Source organism: Scleropages formosus, chromosome 25, assembly GCF_900964775.1.
Source record: "Scleropages formosus chromosome 25, fSclFor1.1, whole genome shotgun sequence".
In the NCBI taxonomy this organism is placed as follows: Eukaryota; Metazoa; Chordata; class Actinopteri; order Osteoglossiformes; family Osteoglossidae; genus Scleropages; species Scleropages formosus.
Window position 1 is genome coordinate 4303906 of NC_041830.1, and position 21112 is coordinate 4325017.

Here is a 21112-nt window from a genome sequence, read left to right on the forward strand (position 1 = left end):
CTTACCAGCACGCTGGAGAGCCTCTACCAGGCCAGAACCATCAAGAGAGCCATTAACATCATCAAGGACAATAGTCATCCCCAGCACAGCCTTTTCACACCCTTACCATCAGGCAGACTTTACAGAAGTGTTAAAGCCAGAACCTCAAAGTTGAAAAACAGTTTCTACCCACAGGCCATTAGACTTGTGAACAACACCCATCCACTGCCTCTCCACCCATCACGGCAGACACAGTTCACCCTCTGAGCCTGAGAGGTGTCAACTACCCCCCATCCCTCCTACACACACATACACATCCACAACGCCAATAACAGAGACCACATGACAAACTCTTGAATCGTGAATCAAATAAGCTTCCATTTCACTTGTTAATAACCACCTGCTGCAGATGAGCCAAGATTTAAACCTGAAGTGCTCCTGTAGAAATACCTGGGGGAAAAAATGACCTTGTGGACAAAAGCTTGTGCTAAGCAATCATAAAACAGCACTATCATTAAAAAGGAAAGTCGGCTGGATGTTCGTACAAAAACACAGATGCTTAAGCTGCGCTCCGCAAAAGCTCCACTGAAGATCAGGCCAGCGAGTCTTACACTCCTTAAAGACACAATGTACGATTGTGCTGTCCCATGGATGACAGACTCTGGACAATAGCATCTTTGACTACAAATTTATATGATATACTGTATTTTAATAGTGCACTACTTAATATGCGTTACTTCATTTGGAAACGCAAATGTGTCACTTATATGTCTAACTTTTGATGTGTGTACACCAAATTTAGCTTCAGGAGATACACACACACACACACAGTCTGAAACTGCTTGTCTCAGATGGGGTTGTGGCAAACCGGAGCATAACCTGGCAACCCAGGGCGTAAGGCTGGAGGGGGAGGGGACACACCGAGGACGGGACACCAGTCCATCGCAAGGCACCCCAAGCGGGACTCGAACCCCAGACCCACTAGAGAGCAGGACCTGGTCAAACCCACTGCACCCCCCCCCCAATCTAGGAGATACTCCTTTTTAAATATCACGCTTCATTTTCAGCAGTAGTTAACGTCCAGTTGTAAGGAATGTAACAATTTAATGTCGGAATCAAAAGATTTAATGACTTCGACTAGCTGCTGCAAACATTTTTTCCTTCTCGTAGCAAGCGCACACTCATTCGGCATGTCAGTTGTGCTGAACGCCAACAAGATGCGCGCAGGTAAATGGCACTTTATATGCACCTTGACTGAAAACCAAGTGAAGTAATCGGTTTAGCCCTTCTACCCAGTGCACATGGAAAGTTATATTTTTCACTGTATGGCTCTTGTCCAATTCACAGCATCAGGCTCCAGACTGGCTTACATAGAGCCACTTCAGTGCTCCGCTGGCCTTAGAGGTGAAGCACCGCGCTACAGGAATCTGAGGTTGTGGGGCACTTGGCTGCAGGAGCTCAAGGGTCTATGCTTCAGTCGCAGCCTTTGGAAACTTCTCTGTGCTGCGTGACACTGAATGGGACACCCAGGTGGACACCTTCAGACATGGCACACAACTCTTTGGCTCTAGATCATCATGCTCCCATAGCTCAGCCGCAGGTTTTGGCATTTCCCAAAATAGATTGCTGACACTTTCATCACGCACAGACAGAACTTACATTTACAGTGTCGGGTGTATGTAAGTCAAAAAGTACCAGCGATAACGTTTCAATGGCTCTGCTTGCAACCACCCGAAAAACACGTTATAATTTTGAATCTTGACAGTCATGCACGTGGAAAGATAATTCATCCGACAGCTTCGCAGAAGCAAAAAAAAAAAAAAAAAAATCAAGTTGAAGTCAGAGACTCCCAAAAGCAAGAGAGAACCCTTATACAGACACAAGCAGCAGTCTGCAGTTTACACGCTCCAGGGCAGCCTCCACTGCAAGCAACACGAGAACGACGATGGAGTCCCTCCGTTTCATGAGTCCAGTCTAAAAACGGCACCAAGTGATTCGGTGTTCGTGCCATAAAACCACATTGCAGAAGCAGAAATGAGATTATTCCTCTCCATTCTCCTTTACAGATAGCCTTTACTTCATATCGATTCCTTACTTTTTTTTTTTTTTTTAATGATACCCTTGGATGTCACTCGGTGTCCACGAGAATCCGTTTAGGCCAGGCGTTCAGCACTTGAATGCTCAGGACAAGGACAGCTTCTGTGACTCGCATAAGGCAGTGGTTACAGCTGTCCACTGTGTGCGAGTGTGTGTGTGTGTGTGTGTGTGTGTGTGTGTGTGTGTGTGTGTGTGTGTGTGAGATTGAGTGAGAATGAGCGAGTGAAAGACACAGAACCCGATTGCTGACAGTACTCCAACAGTGAGAGAAGCAGCACCCAGAAAAACACACAATGAGCCACATGGAAAGCTAGTGCGATGTCAAACTTCGCAGTTCTGTGCCCGCTTGCACGTACTCGTCTTGCAAATTTAATTAATTAAATCAGAAGGTACAAAACTGCATTCAAGGAGTTTCAAATGAATACAGACAGACAAACAAACACTAGATGCATTCTCTTCGGTAGCAGTTAATCAGTAGGGTAAGGGAGCCACCACACGCATGCAGTCGGATGCCAAATAAGGGGTACCAGGCATCCAGGCACGTGTACCCTATTACTAACAAGGTACATCCAAAAGCATTAACAGTTTTCCATTTCACTCATACAAAAAAAAAAAAAAAAAAAAAAAAACAGGGTGGGAAGACACAAACCATCCACCACTTCACCCCCAAGCATGTTTTCAGCTATTCATTATAATTTTGTGCTCTAAAAATGGCAGCTCCACAAACAGGACCAATTTACAAAGAAGCACTAATTAAAACTTACAGCACAGCTGGGTCTGGGGTTCGAGTCCCGCTTGGGGTGCCCTACGGCGGACTGGCGTCCTGCCCTGGGTGTGTCCCCTCCCTCTCCGGCCTTACGCCCTGTGTTGCCGGGTTAGGCTCCGGTTCGCCGCAGCCCCGCTTGGGACAAGCGGTTTCAGCCTGTGTGTGTGTGTGTGTGTGTGTGTATGTGTGAACACAGCTAAGTATCACCAGGCAATAAAGAAGCTGATTAATTTTTTACATTGAAATATAAAGCTGAGCGCAATGAAAGCATGTTGCATTAAAAATGCTGAGATGTGCTTTTGTCTTTTGTCCATTTAACAGTTTATACTGCAAAGAGGGGGAAGGGAGGGAAGAATTACATCTTCCCAAATGTATGAAGTTTTCGAGCGTGGGAGGTTCTTTTTCAGTCGGCTGTGCGCCGATAGAGCTGGTAGAGATGGTGTGGTCCTCACACCTGTGCCTCACGTGTGTTTAGGGGGTAAGCAGGCCATGATAGTCCATCCAACCACCGGGACACTGGGGGCTTCTGTCTTTTCCGCACGCTGATGTAAACTTGTAAACAAAATTGAAGCAAATATTTCAACGACATGCCAGGCTTGGTGAATGTGGGGTTTGAGTCTGCATGTTTCTCCCTGGGTTTGTACTCCGCAGTAGGGCTGTCACGATTACTCGATTAATTTCGAGCACCCGGTTTTAAAAAAAAAATCCTCGAGTACAATTTTGCCGTTTCGAGTACTCGGCAAAATCAATGGCGGAAAGGCGGCGGCGCGCAGACGAGGGTCCGTGCGGAAAACGGCAAAAATGTCAACGCCGTGGGAGCACTTCACGTTAGTAGAAAATAATAACATTGTTGTCTGCAGTCTGTGCAAAAACCAACTTAAATACAATAACAGCATATCTGCAATGCTACAGCACCTGAAAAGACGACATCCAGGCGTAACAGCATTTTGAAACATGATAGTAACGCCTTAACTTCACATTTCGTCAGAGTTTATCATCATCTACATTCCATTAAATTCAGTTGTGCTCTCTGATGGGTGTTTAAGTGGTGTAACTCTTTATAATGCAAATATATCATACATGTATCATGTTCGGTCTTGTGTTTAAAAACGGCGTGCAAATTAAGAGTATTCAAAATGATTCAAGTAAAGCTAGTAGCGAATTTACCGTGCTGGCGGAGCATCTCATCTGTCACGTTACTTTTCATCGCGATTTCATAACTCATAAACTCGCGCTTGGGTTAGCATGTTTGATGGTTACTAATCACACAAATCAAGGAATTATAACCCTTACAAAAATTAACCATGGCTTTATTTTCAATTTTGAAATGCAAAGCATGATATGTTATTGTTCACTTGATTCTATTGTGAATGAAAAACAATTACTCAAGTACCAAAATAATCGATAGCGACAGCCCTACTCTGCAGACATGCGCAGAAGGCACTTCCGGCAAACCCCTTCCACGCCTCTCTTGCCTTCGAAACCACATGAGTAGTTAGAATGAGTTGGGCACTATGAAATATTTGATGACGGAAGTGCCAATCATCATTAAATATTTCAATAACAGTCGTATTTCTTAAGGGCATCATGGCAGCAGAGCAGATGGCAGCGATGCCTTACAGCTCCCATTCAGGCAGGGAATAGATTGAAATTCAGACTTTGAGCAGTTTGCATGTTCTCTCCTGTATTCGCATTGGTTTCCTCGTACAGTCCAGAAGACACGTTTTAGGTGAACTGGTGACTCGAATTTTCCAGTTGTGTGTGTGTGTTTGAGTGAATGCACGTACAAGGGTCCTCACATGGACCGGTGATCTGTCCAGGATGTATCATGCCTTGATTTTCTGGGACAGGACCCAGACCACCACAAATTCATACTGCACAAGGGGTTACCGATAATGAACACATATAATACAATAATTCTCTCTTTTTTTTTAATTAAGATAAGTCAAATGAGAAATATTTTCTTTTGGGCTTTGTCTACATGGAACGGGAGCGGAATGAGAAATACGATGACCGTACACGTCGGCGATAAAACGGAAATTCAGTTATTACCAAAATAAAATCAGTATTTCCCACAATTTACCATTCTGTTGCTATTCCTGTTAATAGTCAATTGGTCTATTCCCAGGATTACAGTGTCTGGTCCAAGTATGCATCTGTAAATGAATACTAAAGTCACATATTTCAAACGCTGAGTATATAGTAATACCTTAGCGCACCAGATATGTTCAAAGAAAATTGAGCTGTAAATGAAATGGTGCTCTATGGGATAATTATAACATAGTATAAATGGAGATGTTCGGATGTGATGGAACACATACAGCTGGGAATATCACAGTTTTCCCCCTGCTTTACAAAGGCAATTTGTTCGTGGAAAAACTGCTTGTAGGGTGAACTCATTATACGAGACAAACTGGCTGCACATCAAGAATCACGCCTGCGTCTAGATCGCTCACGTCTGCTGGCGAAATGAACTGTTGGGCTGTTTTCTGAGCTGTACGAAACAGTGCGCTAAATTAAATGTACTTGTAAATATAGTGAAAATGGTTTAAAAATTGTGCATTCTTGAGCTTCAAAACTGACACACGCATTTATGCTAAAATATCAGCGAATCGCATTCAGACGGACACAATAAGTTCCATAAACGCACCATGATAAGACAGTTTCCCCTTCAGTGATTCCTCTAACATTGTTCGACTGTCCACTTGTGCTCGTTCAGCTCTTTCATAGCCATCAGGTAACATACCGTTAAAGCACAAGTTTCCTCTGGGCGCAGTTTTAAGCTGAACTACTGCTACACCGCCTGTAGTGTAGTGTACGTTACCTCATTCTGCTGCTGACACTGCACGTAAAGCCAAAAACTGCGCCTAATCCTATTACCACATGGACTGTGCACTTTTAAACACACACCACCTGAAACCGCTTGTCCCGAGCGGGACGAAGGTGAACCGGAGCCTAACCCGGCAACGCAGGGCGAAAGGCTGGATGGGGAGGGGACGCACCCAGGACGGGATGCCAGTCCATCACAAACCACCACAAACGGGACTCGAACCCCAGACCTGCCAGAGAACAGGACCCAGCCAAACCCGCTGCGCCACTGCGCCCCCCTTACTTATATACGCACTTTAATTTGTGTAATTACAGTTTATTTCATTAAAAGAAACCATGAAACCACTAATATAAACTGAAAAAAATATACATTTAAACTTCCCTCCCCCATGTCAATGTGGGTTTCCAATGTATGCTCCACTTTCCTCCCACAGTCCAAAGGGAGTGTTGCAGATGAGCTGGTGACGTGCGTGCGTGTGAATTTAAGGAGTTCAGTGCAGCATATCTAATGTTAGTCACCTTGGATAAAAGAATCAAATGCTAGCTAATCGCTTTGGAGAAAATCATCTGTTAAAAGAATAAATGTCTCACAACATTTGGCTGTCAGAACTGGTGTGCAAAATTCAAATTTGGCCGTCACCATAAATACGAAAAAAAAAATACCTCTACTTTGACTTACAAGGCATTAAAGTCAAATTCTCGCAACTCGAACAAGCCAATCTCAGGGGATGACAGTCTATGAAGGGTATGGGTAATAAAACATTTTAATGTACTAATGTCCCTTTAATAATTAACGTACAATATTAAACGAGCACAAATTCTAATAAATTCTAAGAAACTCTGAAATTCATGTAACTTTTTTGTTTTAAATATTCTACTTTTCACTCAAATTGTTATGCGGATAAAACGACGAGAAATTTTGTGTTAACTTAGAAAATAATGGAAAAGAGAATCACTTTCACTGGTGGTCTCAGACTTTTGGACCCCACTGTATATGCGCACGCACGCACGCGCACACACAAATTACACTCCAAGCTAAAGGAAAATTTCAAATGCTTTAAGTATCAGATGTGTGTGTTCACACAAAGCACAGCATGCTGCCTGTGAAACTTTGCCACTAACAAAGGAGCTGACAAAAAAGCGTGGATTCCAGCTTCACCTTGTCAAGCTCATTAACTGCTCCCGCTACCCTGAAATCCTGCTCTGATGCCCTGTGTGCAGACATCTCACTCCCACGCCTTTCCACATAATCCTTTAATCGTTTGTGATTTACAAGTCCTGTGAACTGCAGCAGCACCAGGGAAGATGTGCATGAAGTACCACATTAAATGACACTACATATAAAAAAAAATTAATAAGCATTTCTATGTTTGTCACATCTACAAGTTCCTTCCTCCATTCAGCTGTAACACTCAAACAATGAGGTACCCCTACATACATACATGGAAAAACAGAAAACCCTCTGCCTTTCATTTATCCCTTTGATAACTTCAAGTACAAACTGCTGGAAGATGCACACAAACTCATTAGACAGTCAGTTGGCTGATAACAAAGCTGAGCCTGCCGGGTCTGACCACCTCCCTCTGCAACTGGATCCTGGACTTCTTGACTGGGAGACCCCAGTCCGTCAAGATCGGCAACTCCACCTCCAGCACCACCACACTGAACACCGGCGTTCCCCAGGGATGTGTGCTCAGTCCACTGCTGTTTACTCTGCTGACACATGACTTTGCTGCAAAGTACAGTTCAAATAATATCATCAAGTTTGCTGACGACACTACAGTTGTGGGGCTCATCAACAACAACGATGAGTCATAGGGAGAGGAGGTGAACCAGCTCGCAGAATAGTGTAGGTACAACAGTTTATCTCTTAATGTTGATAAGACTAACAAGATGATTGTCAACTTCAGGAGGACCCGAGTAGACCGCTCACCACCGCACATCAATGGAAGAGCTGCGGAGAGAGTGAAAAGCTCCAAGTTTCTTGGTGTGCACATGACGGAGGACCTCTCCTGGACTCTCAACACCACCTGCCTAGCTAAGAAAGACCAGCAGTGCCTCCACAGAGCCAAACTCCCCCCTCCCATCGTCACTACTTTCTACAGAGGGACCATAGAGAGCATCTTGACCAGCTATCTCACCGTGTGGTACGGGAACTGCACAGCCTCCGACCGCAAGACCCTACAACGAATTGTGAGAAAAGCTGAAAAGATCATCGGAGTCTCTCTACCCTCCATCGACACCTCATACTACTACTGCTGCATCTGCAAAGCCACCAGTATTGTGGATAACCCCTCTCACCCCTTTCATGGACTCTTCACCCTCTTGCCATCTGGCAGAAGGTACAGGAGCATCCGTGTCGCCACCAGCAGACTCCGCAACAGTTTCTTCCCTGAGGCAGTCAGATTACTCAACACCCTGCTGCCTCCCGACACTCACCTGGCACCGGCAAACAGCTAACCCAGGATGACTCCATACACTACAAACAGTATACAGTTTACAGCCCATGTCCTGTGTATTCATAGTCCTGCGTACTCTTCCGTGTTGCACCACGGTCCCGGAGAAACGACATCTCGTTCCACTGTATACAGGCTACATAGAGGAATGACAATAAAAACCATTTGAACTTGAGTTGAATACTTATCGCAGGGATCGTAACAAGAGTCATTAATAACCTAACGTAAGTAAACGTTTCTGTGGCTATGCATAAAACTGACATCTGTCAAGCAGAATCATTCTTTCACACATCAAGCACAGATGTACAGTTTACAAAAAGAACAGTTTCCTCTCTGCTTGCATTGATGCACACACACACACACACACACACACACACACACACACATACAGTATCAGTAGCCTGGCATTGAAAGATTCATTGAGAGCAAACAACCGGCTAATCCCTAGGGATTTCCGTGAAGTCAAACAGAAAAAAAAAAAAAAAAAAACGATGTTTTCTGTTGGGGGCGCCATGCATTTTTGCCCCTTTTCTATGTTGCCATTGTGCAAATGTGATGAAGGGGGACAGAAATCACTGGCCACACACAGCATAGGCTAACACCCTCTGCAGTCCAACTTTCCACTGCTGAGTGGGAGGAGCCATTTAGAAACCCAAGAGGTAAGAGGTGAACAAGCAGGACCACAACATCTCCACCGGTACATTAAGCAGCACCCTGTGTGTGTGTGCGTGCATGCGTGTGTGTGAGTGAAAGAGAGAGAGAGAGAAAACGGTCCATGTAAGCAGCCCCTCCAGTCAAGCTCCCATGGTAACTGTGTCCACCACGATGGAACGATGGAGGGAGGCTGAGCGCTGGCAGCGCGCTGTGTTCCTCCCAAGCTGAGCATCTCATTGTTCGACCACTGCTGCCAAAAGTTTAATCAACACAGCTCACACTGTTTCACACCTCCCACCCACGGAGACTCTTCGAAAGAAAGTTTTTGAAAAAAAAAAAAAAAAAACCTCATATCATTTTCTTCACCCTCAACATGGGCTGTCTGCCCACCGGCTGTCTACCTGGATTGAATTTACACCATGAATTCCTACCACGCGAAATCAAATTTGCACCGTGTTTATGTTCCGAATTCCGTAGCAGCCTATAACGTGCGCAACGGAAACGCTAACGGTCTCGGTCAATGACGTCAGCCCACAGCGCGGCCCGTTCGCGTTACTTTTCCTACTGCCGCTCACATGAAGAGAAAGCACTCTGCCTTGTGACCTAGCTTTTCTCTTTATTCTCATTAAGAGACACTGGAAAAGCAAGCATTAATCGTGTTCCGCACTCAGGAAAATTACTTCAAATGTCACATTCAACAGCTTCAGGCTGACACAATAGCAATCTGTATCTGTGCAGTATTGCCACTACATTTTGCTTAAAGAGACACTTTTTCAGCCCATGGTGCCACTTAATGGAGATGCCGATAGACACGAATGCAAACTCTTTTTTCCCTGCGGCAAGTGTTTGGGATGCTAAGCGTACGTTACGGTAGCAAAGTGAATCGAAAGCAGCTGCAGCGGAAGGGAAGTGTGCTCTAAAAGATGTATTATTTTCCCGTAGAAAAAAAATAAAGACAAACTGCTGGTAAAAATATGAGATAGTATTGATAATTTACAATATATAATAATCATTGCAGTTAGTATCATAATTATAATAATCAATCAAATATTAATAACACTTATTTTTGTGACTTTTGATTTCACTTTAAAATATGTTCCTCTTGAGGCCTAGTGCATCTCTGGGGCAAAAGTGTCACAATGGGACGCTCACAATGTGGTACATTTGCGTCTTTTTCTATTTCTTAAGCTATAACTGACAACCCTGCACTTTCGCTATTTGTTCGCAGCAGATCCCACCCTGATGTATAATATCCTGTGTCTGGAAGGCCTGTTACCCCCCCACAGGGGTGACAGAAGAGTCACGCACACGCGCTCCTCTTTCGCTCACAGGCTGCACCTACACACCACTGTACTTACAGTCAATCTAATAATCGTGTCCAAGCAGTTCTAACACATGGATGAGTTAAGGTCACTCTTACAGTTTGATGAATGTGTTCTAGGAAATGGAAAACTGGCTGAAAGTACCAATCCCAGCCTGTGGAGCAACTTAACACCAACCAGAAATCCCAAACCCCAAACACCCAACCCACCAACACTTGGAGGGCAACGGGATTGCTGTACGCTGCCCTACGCAACCCTGCTGTGGAAGGTGCCACCTGCAGGAGGTTTATTTAACCCCCAAGGGCTTTGCTTCGGCCACCAGTCATTGTGCCACTTCCTTCCCAAGACCTAAACAGACAAACCGTAGTACAGCCGCCCACTGACACATACTGACACTTCCCGGCACTCAATGATTAACATTCTCTGTCTCTCTCTCTCACACACACGCACACACACCATTGTGTGACCTCCCCCGCCCCTACATTTTCCAGGCTGGCTAACACTGTACTCACCAATGACCCGCCAGTGTGGACGTGTCTCGAACCCGGCACCAGGGTGCACCACTGCGTGCCCAGGCCCGCTCTCTCTCTCTCTCTCTCTCTCTCTCTCTCTCACACACACACACACACACACGCTGAGGACAGAGGAGTCGCTCCTGCAGAACAGCACCACGAGTCCTCCAACACCGTAGGGTACTTTACGCAGTCCTCTCTTCTGCACAAACGCACAGACAAGCATCCATGCTAACACCCACACCCACACCCACACACACACACACACGATGGTTCCTCCACACTCAGCTGTTGGGCACACACGTCCACATGGCTGACCTACTCTCTCTTTATGTGCGCACACACACACACACACACACACACACACACTAGTGAAAGAGAATTCAGCCCCCAAACAAGGAGGACAATGAGAAAACGTGGAGTGGATTCCACCGCGCGGCCTGGCAACAGCAGGGAGCTCACACTGCTCAGCCACTATGGGGACAAGCGGGGGGGGGTTCTTAGGTGGAGCACCGAAGTGTGCGTGTGAGCCAGTCCTGCAACGCGAAGGGAGGAGCGCATTCCCTGGGTGCGGAAACTCACGCGAACATGGAAATAAATGTGATGTCTTTCCCATGATTACTAACAAAAGTCTGCAAGGCCAAGGAAACCTTTCATGCATGCAGCATGTGCTTATTGTCACCTGCAATCAATGCATGAGGCACAGTAAAAGCAGTCATGTGGCACATGGGGCGCTTCTGTGCCTTGATTTGCATGTATCGATCACGAATTAATTAACCGCCGACAGTCGGAGAAAACACTAACAAAATTTTGTTAAAAATAAGCCCATACGTGCTGGGTTATTAAACAATGACAAGAGAGTCAGCATTAATTGTAATCATTCATTCCGAAAATGATTCATTTCTCCCTCGTGTCGTCTGTGAACGGCCCTCATTTCAATTTTTTTGCTATTATGAATCTTTAAAACATAACAAGGATACCACAACAGCTCTAGTTTAGGAGGACAAAAATACTCCAATTTACCAGGAATGACCATAACGGCAGGCACGCACCCCTCGATGAGCAGAAGGGTCTAAAATGGATTGAGAACTGAGCCGAGTACGAGAACCTCGAATGGGACCCAACCCGTTAGAACATAATGATTCTGTACTTCAGTAGATTACATTTTTCATGTCTATACAGCAGCGAGTAATGGGTTACTTTTATTTACTCCATGTTACACTGCGGAAGTACAATTTCTCTAGAAACTTGGGTAAATTTCCAGAGAAATTCTACTTTCACAGTAATTCTTAACAGTCTACTTGCTTATTTCCTTCACAAATGTATGAGTTGAACAGTTACATTTGTCACTCTTTAAAAATATTATTTAATTTTTTTTTGCATTTAATGTTTTAACCATCTCTTTTTAATACCATACTTTATCATGTTTCTGCACAATTGGTCATTTCAGAGGTTAGTACTGACCAATGAGTAGTTAAGTGTTGGTAGTGTGAAGTTTCTTATGTAAAGAATAGGGTTTTTTTTTTTCCCCCACCAGAATTGAGTGAGTTGAACTTTATAAGACTTACACAGGTCGTATTCGTTTTTAAACAGTTATCTGGCGATTCACTTCAATTTAATCATTTTTTTGGGGTATAGAGTATGCTAACACACAGAGGATCAATTAACACATATAAGAACTGTGAAAAATTAATAAAGGTTAACTACATTCAAAGATTTGTTGGTCTGAAGTCTAAGTTTGCAATGGACTGGTGTTCCGTCCGATGTGTAGCCGACCCAGCTCATGCTCCAGGCTTGTGGGGACGGCTCTGGACGACCGTGACCCTACATTTGGACAAGTAATCAATAGTTACCAAGTACGTATTTTAATTTCATTATAAGTATTACCAGACATTTGCTTGTGAACATCAAAATGTTTAAATAAGTTCTAGAACATTCATAGTCTAACTGAATGTGCTTTTTACAAGAGAATGTTGTAGTGTTCAAATCATGTTTTTTTGGAGGCAAATATTAATTGGCCCCTTGCATTACAAAAGTTCATATTACAAATCATAACATTTAATTTTTTTCAGATTAGTAACTCAATGGGGTCGCGGTGGTGCAGCAGGATTGGCTGGGTCCCGCTCTCTGGTGGGTCTGGGGTTCAAGCCCTGCTTGGGGTGGTGCCTTGCTATGGACTGGTGTCCCATCCTGGGTGCGTCCCCTCCCCCTCCCGCCTTGTGCCTTGTGTTAGGCTCTGCTTCACCACGATCCCACCCCCCCCAGGCCGAACGGTTTCGGATAGCATCCGTGTGTATGGTGTGTGATTAGTAACTCACTTTCATTTGCATCTTCTTAACCACTTTCTACAAATCTGTCTGTTGCAGAAACATGGATCCGTTTACACAGAGTCGTCAATTGGAAGTAAAACACCAAAACATCGTACCATCAGACCGCCTTTATTCAAGTACCTTCCACAGTGTTTACAGCTCGTGTCTGGTGTTCGTAAGTTTCTGCGATCGAGAACAAGGGTATGCTGGCTACACATTCTCCTGTGCCTCACACACGCCAAAGGATGTTGCCCTTGGTGTACATGAACGCCACATCTATAAATGTTAGGGTGTTGTTACTCTTTCTCTTCTCGTCGTGTAACTAGTATCCACCAATTAGGTAAGAAGCTTTGCTTGCTTTCAAACCAGAACTTCACTGTCAACATCAGCACTGGAATATCACTTATGCAACATTTATCTAGCTGCAATAAATTAGATACAGACCTTGTATTCAATCAGATGTAATGAAAGTGAGAAATTACTTTTTCATAATATTGATACCTAAATGAACCATTCCCTAGCTAGAGAACTCTGAAATCAGCAGCATTAAATGCTTAAAGCATGTTTATAAAAATGTGTCTAACAATATAGGATTTTATCTTTCTTTGGATTCTGAGCACCTGATCTGACTGGTCATTTTTATTGTTAGTATTTTGATTGTTTTTTTTTTTTCTTTGCATCTGAGATTTCTTATTATGGGATAGTTGGTAGCGTAGCAGTTGGGGATCATGGTCTGTAACCTTATAGCTGTCAGTTAAAATCCCACTCCTGCCACTTATAAATTGCTTTGGATGAATGCGTTAGCAAAACAGCAAATGAATGACAATTTGTTTTGAGGCAGCTGGAACTGTTATATCACATTGTTGCTTCGTAATTAGACAAGTTCAAATCTCCTATGCTACTACTGTAGTACCCATGATCAGGGTAATTATTCTGAATTGCTTCAGTAAAAATTATCCATCTGTATAAATTAGTAAATATTTGTAAGTAGCTTAGCATACAAACATGATTTCCCCCCCCGTGATTTAAAACTGTGCTGCATCTTGAAGCTCTTAACATTGGCAGTGGTTCCGAACATTAAAACAGCTCAATTTGAATCAAAGTATCTTTATACCTCAGTAGTTTTTTTGACCAGAACTTGAAACTTTTACTAAGGTAAATACTTGGATGAGTACATGAGTAATTTTCAAGTAAAAGTAGTTGAGCCTTTTTTTTTTTTTTTTTTAAACACTTCTCTGCCTACCTCTGACATTCACTAACAGCAAGGGCTTTATGTCCAGGAAATGGAGGCAACGCAGGGGGGCTGGGGTACGAGAGACAGTTCAGCTCCCATCCAGCTGGGAGTCCATCTCCAGGACTTCCCCACACTCCCCCCTCCCTTGTAGCCGCCTGTCACGGCGGGCACCATTAACAGATAATGAAAGGAGACAAGCGGTGCCGTTACAGGCCAGGCACTCCACAATCTGCAAGCCTAAGCTTGTAGGTGGGAAGCTGATGCTGTCTGTTCACAGCTGCTCACTGCTTTGATACCCTGTTACAATGCCCCTGCTTCATCACCACAGCAATAAATCCCTCCCCCACCCAAAAATAAGTATGATACTTTGATTTCACGAATCTGCATTTATGGAATTTCATCTCAGAGATGAAACAAAACAAAGCAACTGCTTCAAAAATCACACGCTCAACAACCGTTTAAAGGGGGGGGGGGGGGGGTCTTACAAATTGGCACACGTTTCAAGGTGTGTACGTGGTCTTCGGTGACCCGGCGGTCAAAAGTAGCCACACATCATGAAATTAAAACCTTTTTATAAAATGCACTCATCGTGTAGCTTGTTCACCCATTAAACATTTCAAGAAATAAAACAGAAGTGCTGCCTTTACCGAGACCAGAATATTCCCTTATTCACAAGAGACTAATCCCTGCTAAGAGACTTTGAACACAAAGGCATCCCCGTGAGACAATCGAGTGCGCCAGTGGCCCAAGCTGTAGAAAAACAGGCTGCACGGCTGAGCGAGCATAGGACCTGGAGGCTTTCAACTTCATCTCCAGCCCCGGGCTCCGAAGGCCTCGAGATTCCCAGCAGCTCCATTCAGTGGATTGTGGAAGAGCTCGTAGGGTAGCGGTTGGGACATTCCAGCGCTTACCATTAATGGGTCTCCATTATATGTTACAGAGGCATTTTTACTTTACAACTTTTTGCGCAAGTCTCCAGAAATGTACACGATGCAGCCTTTCCCTCAAAACCAGGGAGCAGCTCTAAAGAACAGAAAGCAAAACCGCTGAGGCTCAGAGAGGTAAGACTGTAGGGACACAGCACTGAACTCTTATGACCCCCCCTTGAGTACAATGTCTCTTTCACACCCTGAAAAAACCTGCTATTGTGAACAAGTAGTAAGACTTCCTTCATGACACACACACACACACACACACACACACACACACACACACACACAAAAAGGCGTCCACTGCATGACGCCTACACACAGTGTAACACCCTATCGGTGTACAGCTGCAGGGCAAAACCCCAAACAGCATAAACATAATCTGGTGGTGTAAACAAGACACCCAATAACACCCTCTAATACACAAATAAGCACCAGCAGGCAGAAAGAAAGCAAGACAATTTTTTGGTACGTTTCAGTAGTGCTGAAGTTCACTACGAAGGAACGTCAGGAGCGTTTCGTTACTTCGGACACGACCGATCCTAAAGCACGGTGGAGAGGAGACTTATTACCATCTCAGTCCCTGCGTTTGCGGAATATTTTCACTTCTGTCCACCAGTTGCACAAACACGCAAACAATGACACAGGAGTGAAGCCACTTGTACTTTGAGACATTGAGGAAAAGGTTCCCGAGTCAACGCCGACCTGGTGCTTGATCGACAGTCAGCAGTCGACAGCGTAAGCGAACGTGTGTCTTGCATCACTATGCAGCTACAGGGAAGAGGAGAGCAATCCTGCCCCACACACCTCAGCACTGTAGCAGGCTCATGGCACCAGATGAATTGGTTAGCTGCTGAACGCACAGGAAGCTCACTGGAGGCAGACACAGATGACTGGGTGAGATGTTAAGTGCGGTTGATTTATGGCAGGTGGGAGCAGCTGATGACACATCACCCCCACTCACACACACACACACACACACACACACCCGACAGTGGTGTAAAAGAAAAAGAAAAAGAAAAAAAAAAAAAGGCCAAGGAAGACTATGTAACTCCCCTTGTGAGCATGTGTGGAAATTGCCACTCCTTCCTCTCTCGCACCCCTCCAAGTGAACCTCAGCTCCTGTTCCCTTCAGCCCCGCGACCCTCGTTGCCGCTCGGCTTCTTCCCCAGAGTCCGAGCGCTGCTTTGGCTCCGCTGCACCGCGCCGCGCTCCACTTTCCTGTCCAGCTAGTGGAAAACACCACCAGGCCCTACTGAAAGCCAAATGGGTTTCATTGAGATTGCAGAGCCACACAGCACATTCTATACATTCTATGGTGAATATGTCACACATACTGCACATAATTCACTTTTGAGCTGAATAAACAGGGTAATTTGTATTTCTGACTTTTGGTAATCGCAGCTCCCATGAACCCCCCGGTTCGATGAGAACTACAGTGTGGAAGCTCAATACTTCAGTTCGCCACCTACCATCTTGACTTTGGTCAAGCTGTACCAAGAACATCAAATACGGTGAACAAGTCGTTAACAAAGACGTTCCGAAGGAGGCTTAAAAAGTAACAGCGTAAGAAACGGAGTTTGGAAGTTGCGTTTCTGAAGAGCAGCCACCCGTTCTCAGGTGCTGCAGTCTTTGAAAGAAGCTCTAGTGCTGCTTTTGTTAAGCTTTCAAAGGAAGTCGTTCCTCTCTGTTTTCCTTCCCAAACCGAATTGCCCACCAGTAGAAGCTCAAATATAAAGCTTGGCTGGCCGCCCCCATCTTTCCTTTTCTGTCTCCGTTTTCACAGTCGGCATGTGAGAAAGTGATGTCACTCCTTTTGAACACTTGTCATTTACAAGGATGGCTGTATTAAAAAAAAATTAATTAAAAAAGTTGCGCAATTCTCTTTCCTCCCCAAAGAGCTGGAGAACTACACCCTTGGTCCCCAGATTGACAGTTCAAGACGGGAAACAAGCACCAGATCCAGCCTCCCCACACTTCGGAGACAATACTTATGGATTCCACTATGGAACATGTGCTTTTTGGCAGGAGCTGTGGGGAATATTTGAATCGGAAAGTAGTTCCCTTCTACGTGTTGATTAGAGTGCTTTGATGAGTTGAAAATGATTCCATTTGGTGAAGTCCACACTTTGAGTTGCTCATTCTGCTTTACTCTTCTTCTGTTAATGCTTAGTCACATTCTTTTCTAAAGGATGAGCTGAAGGCCATTACATTTACATATAATTAAGTTTGACCAGATAATTTTGGTTGAGCATATTAGTTGGTAATTATGGATTGCATAAATTCACCTGGAAGTTGACCCACTATGACTCCATGCTTGATCGCTGCCTGAACCAGAAACAACCGAGAGCGTCGCAAATATACAAATTAATGGCCACATCACTGTTAACCATATCAATATTTTTTACATTTAGTGATGTAACCACAAATTTACACTTAACACAAAACTCTTGAGGATGTCATGCACTAAATATGAAGAAGTACCATTAAGAGGATGCCCCTCAAGGTAAGGGGTGCAGAAACAGAAATTCCATGTACAGAATGCAGTCTTTTTCCCTTAATAAAGAGTTGGTGAGAAAGTCAGGCCCCAACTGGTTGTGGCCCAGCAGCTGAGGTCAAGACATAGATCAAGTGGTGGCACATGGCTGTGGAAGGTGTCACTCGTTCATCTCTGGAAGTCACTGTGCACCTACTGATGATCAACATATGTGGAGGAGAGATAGAGGTATGCTGGGAGATGCCAAGCAGTTGGGGAGGTGGTGAGCACAGGAGACACCGCACTCCAGAACACCAGCCTGGGGGCACTTCCTCCAGCTGTTTTAGCACCGTAAGCAATAGGCAGCACCTGCTTTAGTCACAGCACCGGGTTTTGAGTGCCACTGGAACCTCAAGCGCAACCTTGGGGCTTATTGACATCGGGTCAGATCTTTTGCACAGTCAGGAATGCACACAGTCCGTGGTAAACACCGAGATGAAAGAAGTTGCCCGCACACCCTTTTACATGGAATGTGAATGAGGAGGACTGCGATGAACTACATGTCCAGTACATTACCGCACAGTTGTGTCTAGAGAGCGGCAGGAAAAAGGCAAGAAGGAAGGAAGAATAAAATGAGCCAACACGTGAGTGGACCAAGAGGATACACGTGTGCTTTTAACTTTGAGAGCTAACAGCACACAGAAAGCCCATGAAATGACTCACCAGGTAAGCATGCAACATACACCATACTCTCAAAACAAGATAACATGGACATCCTTAATCATTTACCAGAAACTTGTCTCCAAAGGATTATGATTATACCGATTACTGAGTGGTATTTGATTTACAGTACTATATGTACATCCATTTGCAATCCACTACCCTTTTATAGAGACACACACACATGCAGTCTGAAACCACATGTCCCGAGCAGGGTCACTGCAAACCGGCACCCAACCCAGCAACGCAGGGTGCAAGGCTGGAGGGGGAAGGGACACACACAGGACAGGACTCCAGCCCATGGCAAGGCACCCTAAGCAGGACTCGAACCTCAGACCTGCCAGAGAGCAGGTACAGGTTTACAGACACAGTACAGACAATTTTAGTCACCAGTCCACCTTAAACACGCCTTTGAACTGCAGGAGTAAACCCACATGGTAACACAGGTGGAACATGCCTGGTCCACACAAGGGTCAAACCCATGTCCAATAAATCAGTCCAAGTGCTGTGAAACACTACTGTTTATATCACTGCTATTGGCACCTCAAATTCTAAAGGGAGAAGCTCACTCCACATACAAAATGAGGAAAAAAAAAAATCTATAGTTTGAAATATATTCAGAATCCAGGAGAACAAAGTGAGTTAGAAAAATTAGGCAGGGTTCAGGAGGACCACAAACACGTGGAGACTGGGACCATATTGAAAAAACCGGAAACTGTGCTCCATGGATGTGTGCAGGTGACTCCACATTCAAGTCCAGTGCCATATATCCACTTGTTCCCACAGGTGAGCCCGAGTGCTCGAGTTTCTTCCCACGTTCCAAAGGTGGAAAGTGCGGGAAGAACTGGTGACTGAAAAGTGCCAGTACTGTGTTCAGACATACAATGTTAGCTTTGAATACTGAGCTGCTTGCTCAGATTTACTCTTTTATAGAGATGGGTCATTTTTACTGGAGCGATTTCACCTCACCTTTCAGAGCAGGGATTTCAGGCTTGGTCCTTTGAGTGGAAGGCAGTGGCTCAAACCACACCACCACCCACTGGCCTAATGGTAGACTTGTAAGCAAAACAAAGGTGACGTGAGAAAGAAAGGTACTATGTGTGTATATTCCATGAGGAACCCAGTAGAAAGCACACATTAATTGTGGACACAACAGCTTGAAGATCTTCAGGAGCAGCCGTGCGCCAATGTTGCTACTGGCCTACAAAAGCAGTTCTATTGACTCAATGAATCTATTATTGTAACGCAGCAACAGCTAAAATGGCATGAAAATAAATCCCTTAAGAATTAAGGCTGAGACCAAATACAGCCCCCCTCACTGAAGACATATGGTGGGGTCAAAGATTTAGCTACATAGTACTAGGAATTTTGCTAAATCTCTTCTAAAACAGTAATAATATGTGTAACTAGAGTGCAGGACCAGATTAAGCTGGTGCACACAAGGGTCCTCAGGAAAGCTAATGTTGGGGATTTCGAAGAGCCCGGCTAATAAGCGGTCAGAGAACATTCATTGAATAGCACAGCGGCTCAACTGAACATGGCTACGAAAAGAGAAGAGGATCAGCTGAGGAAAAGGAAAGTGAAAAGCTTCAGAAGAGAACAACGTGTGGAGCACCGATCAATGATGGGAGGCTTCCATTTATCCACCCCCCGCAGCAGCCTGATCACTCCAGTCTTGCTCTCCTCCATGTGTAGCTGTACACCGAGGGGGTCCATCGCTATTACACAAAAAACTAATGGAAGTCCAGAGTACTCCAGGTGGCCACAAGAGAAAACAAGAGGAGCCTATATGGCTGTAGCGCTCTACGTCAAGCCCAGACAACACGTCATGTCACCGTAATGACTAATAGAGGAACATGTGCATCAGAAGGATGTGCTGTGCCTTTACCAGACAAGCCTAAGACCACATTCTTTCATGACATCTAGCAGCCTGTCTTTATGGGGGAATAATAGAGCTCCACACCGTGTTGGGGAACATCTGGCTGGGCTCCTCACTAATGACACCATAAAGATTTATTTTAACTGCTCTGGAGCCCAACTGCCTACTTCCTATGCGCCGTCTCCTCAGAAACACCACATGGGCGCATGCCTCCCTCCTCATTTCCCCATCGCACGCGTGCGCATGCACACCTTGGAAATGAAAAACTTTGCAACGCTGTCTGCCTACACCCGTTCAACAAAAAACACAACCCATTAAGGTGCAGAATATAATCAAGAGATCGCTGAACGAAATGCACAGAACAGGAGGGAGGGTCCATTTATGGAGCGCATGACACTAGAGATAAACCCCCAGGACCACCTTAATAGATACAATTGCTTCCAGAGACTAGGAGAAACTAACAGCATAGCTTTTGTTCATGCACCCAACACATAACAGCCATGCACTGAGCTCTCTCTATCTCTCTCACACAATGCAGTCACCTTTAATATTCAGCATTAAATAGCATTAAGACAATGCAATTATCAGGAAAAAGAGGTCATTAACTATACAGATCAGATCACTATATTAAATGATTACGTTCCTCATCTCAAACAGGCCATCAGTTGGGCACACACAGTGTCTGTCACATCAGGTGTAGGAATCATTGTGCTCCACTGGGGTCACCGCATCTGCTTACACCACAATAGTACCAGCCCCTTGAGTAACAGTGCAGCAAGGAATCAAAGTATGTGGACTTGTGTAAGGTCATGATCATGTGATCAACATCCAGCAGCAGAAGTACATCCCTCTTCGGCTCATAAAGTCTCTTACACACACACACACACACACACACACACACACACACACACACACACACACACACACACACACACACACCATGCTTTGTT

At 44.7% G+C, this 21112-nt stretch overlaps 1 protein-coding gene across 3 annotated transcripts in view; it reads right to left on the reverse strand.

Annotated features, from left to right (window-relative positions):
- Window positions 1-21112, reverse strand: part of LOC108928239 (arginine-glutamic acid dipeptide repeats protein-like) — a 145145-nt gene that overhangs the window by 105692 nt on the left and 18341 nt on the right. The window contains exon 1 of one of the 3 annotated variants that reach the window (XM_029249189.1): window positions 10616-10630. The exons of the other annotated variants lie outside the window; for them this stretch is intronic. The gene's annotated coding sequence lies outside the window, so the exon portion shown is untranslated. Of the gene's footprint in view, window positions 1-10615; window positions 10631-21112 lie in introns of those variants that run through there. 3 annotated transcript variants of the gene reach the window in all.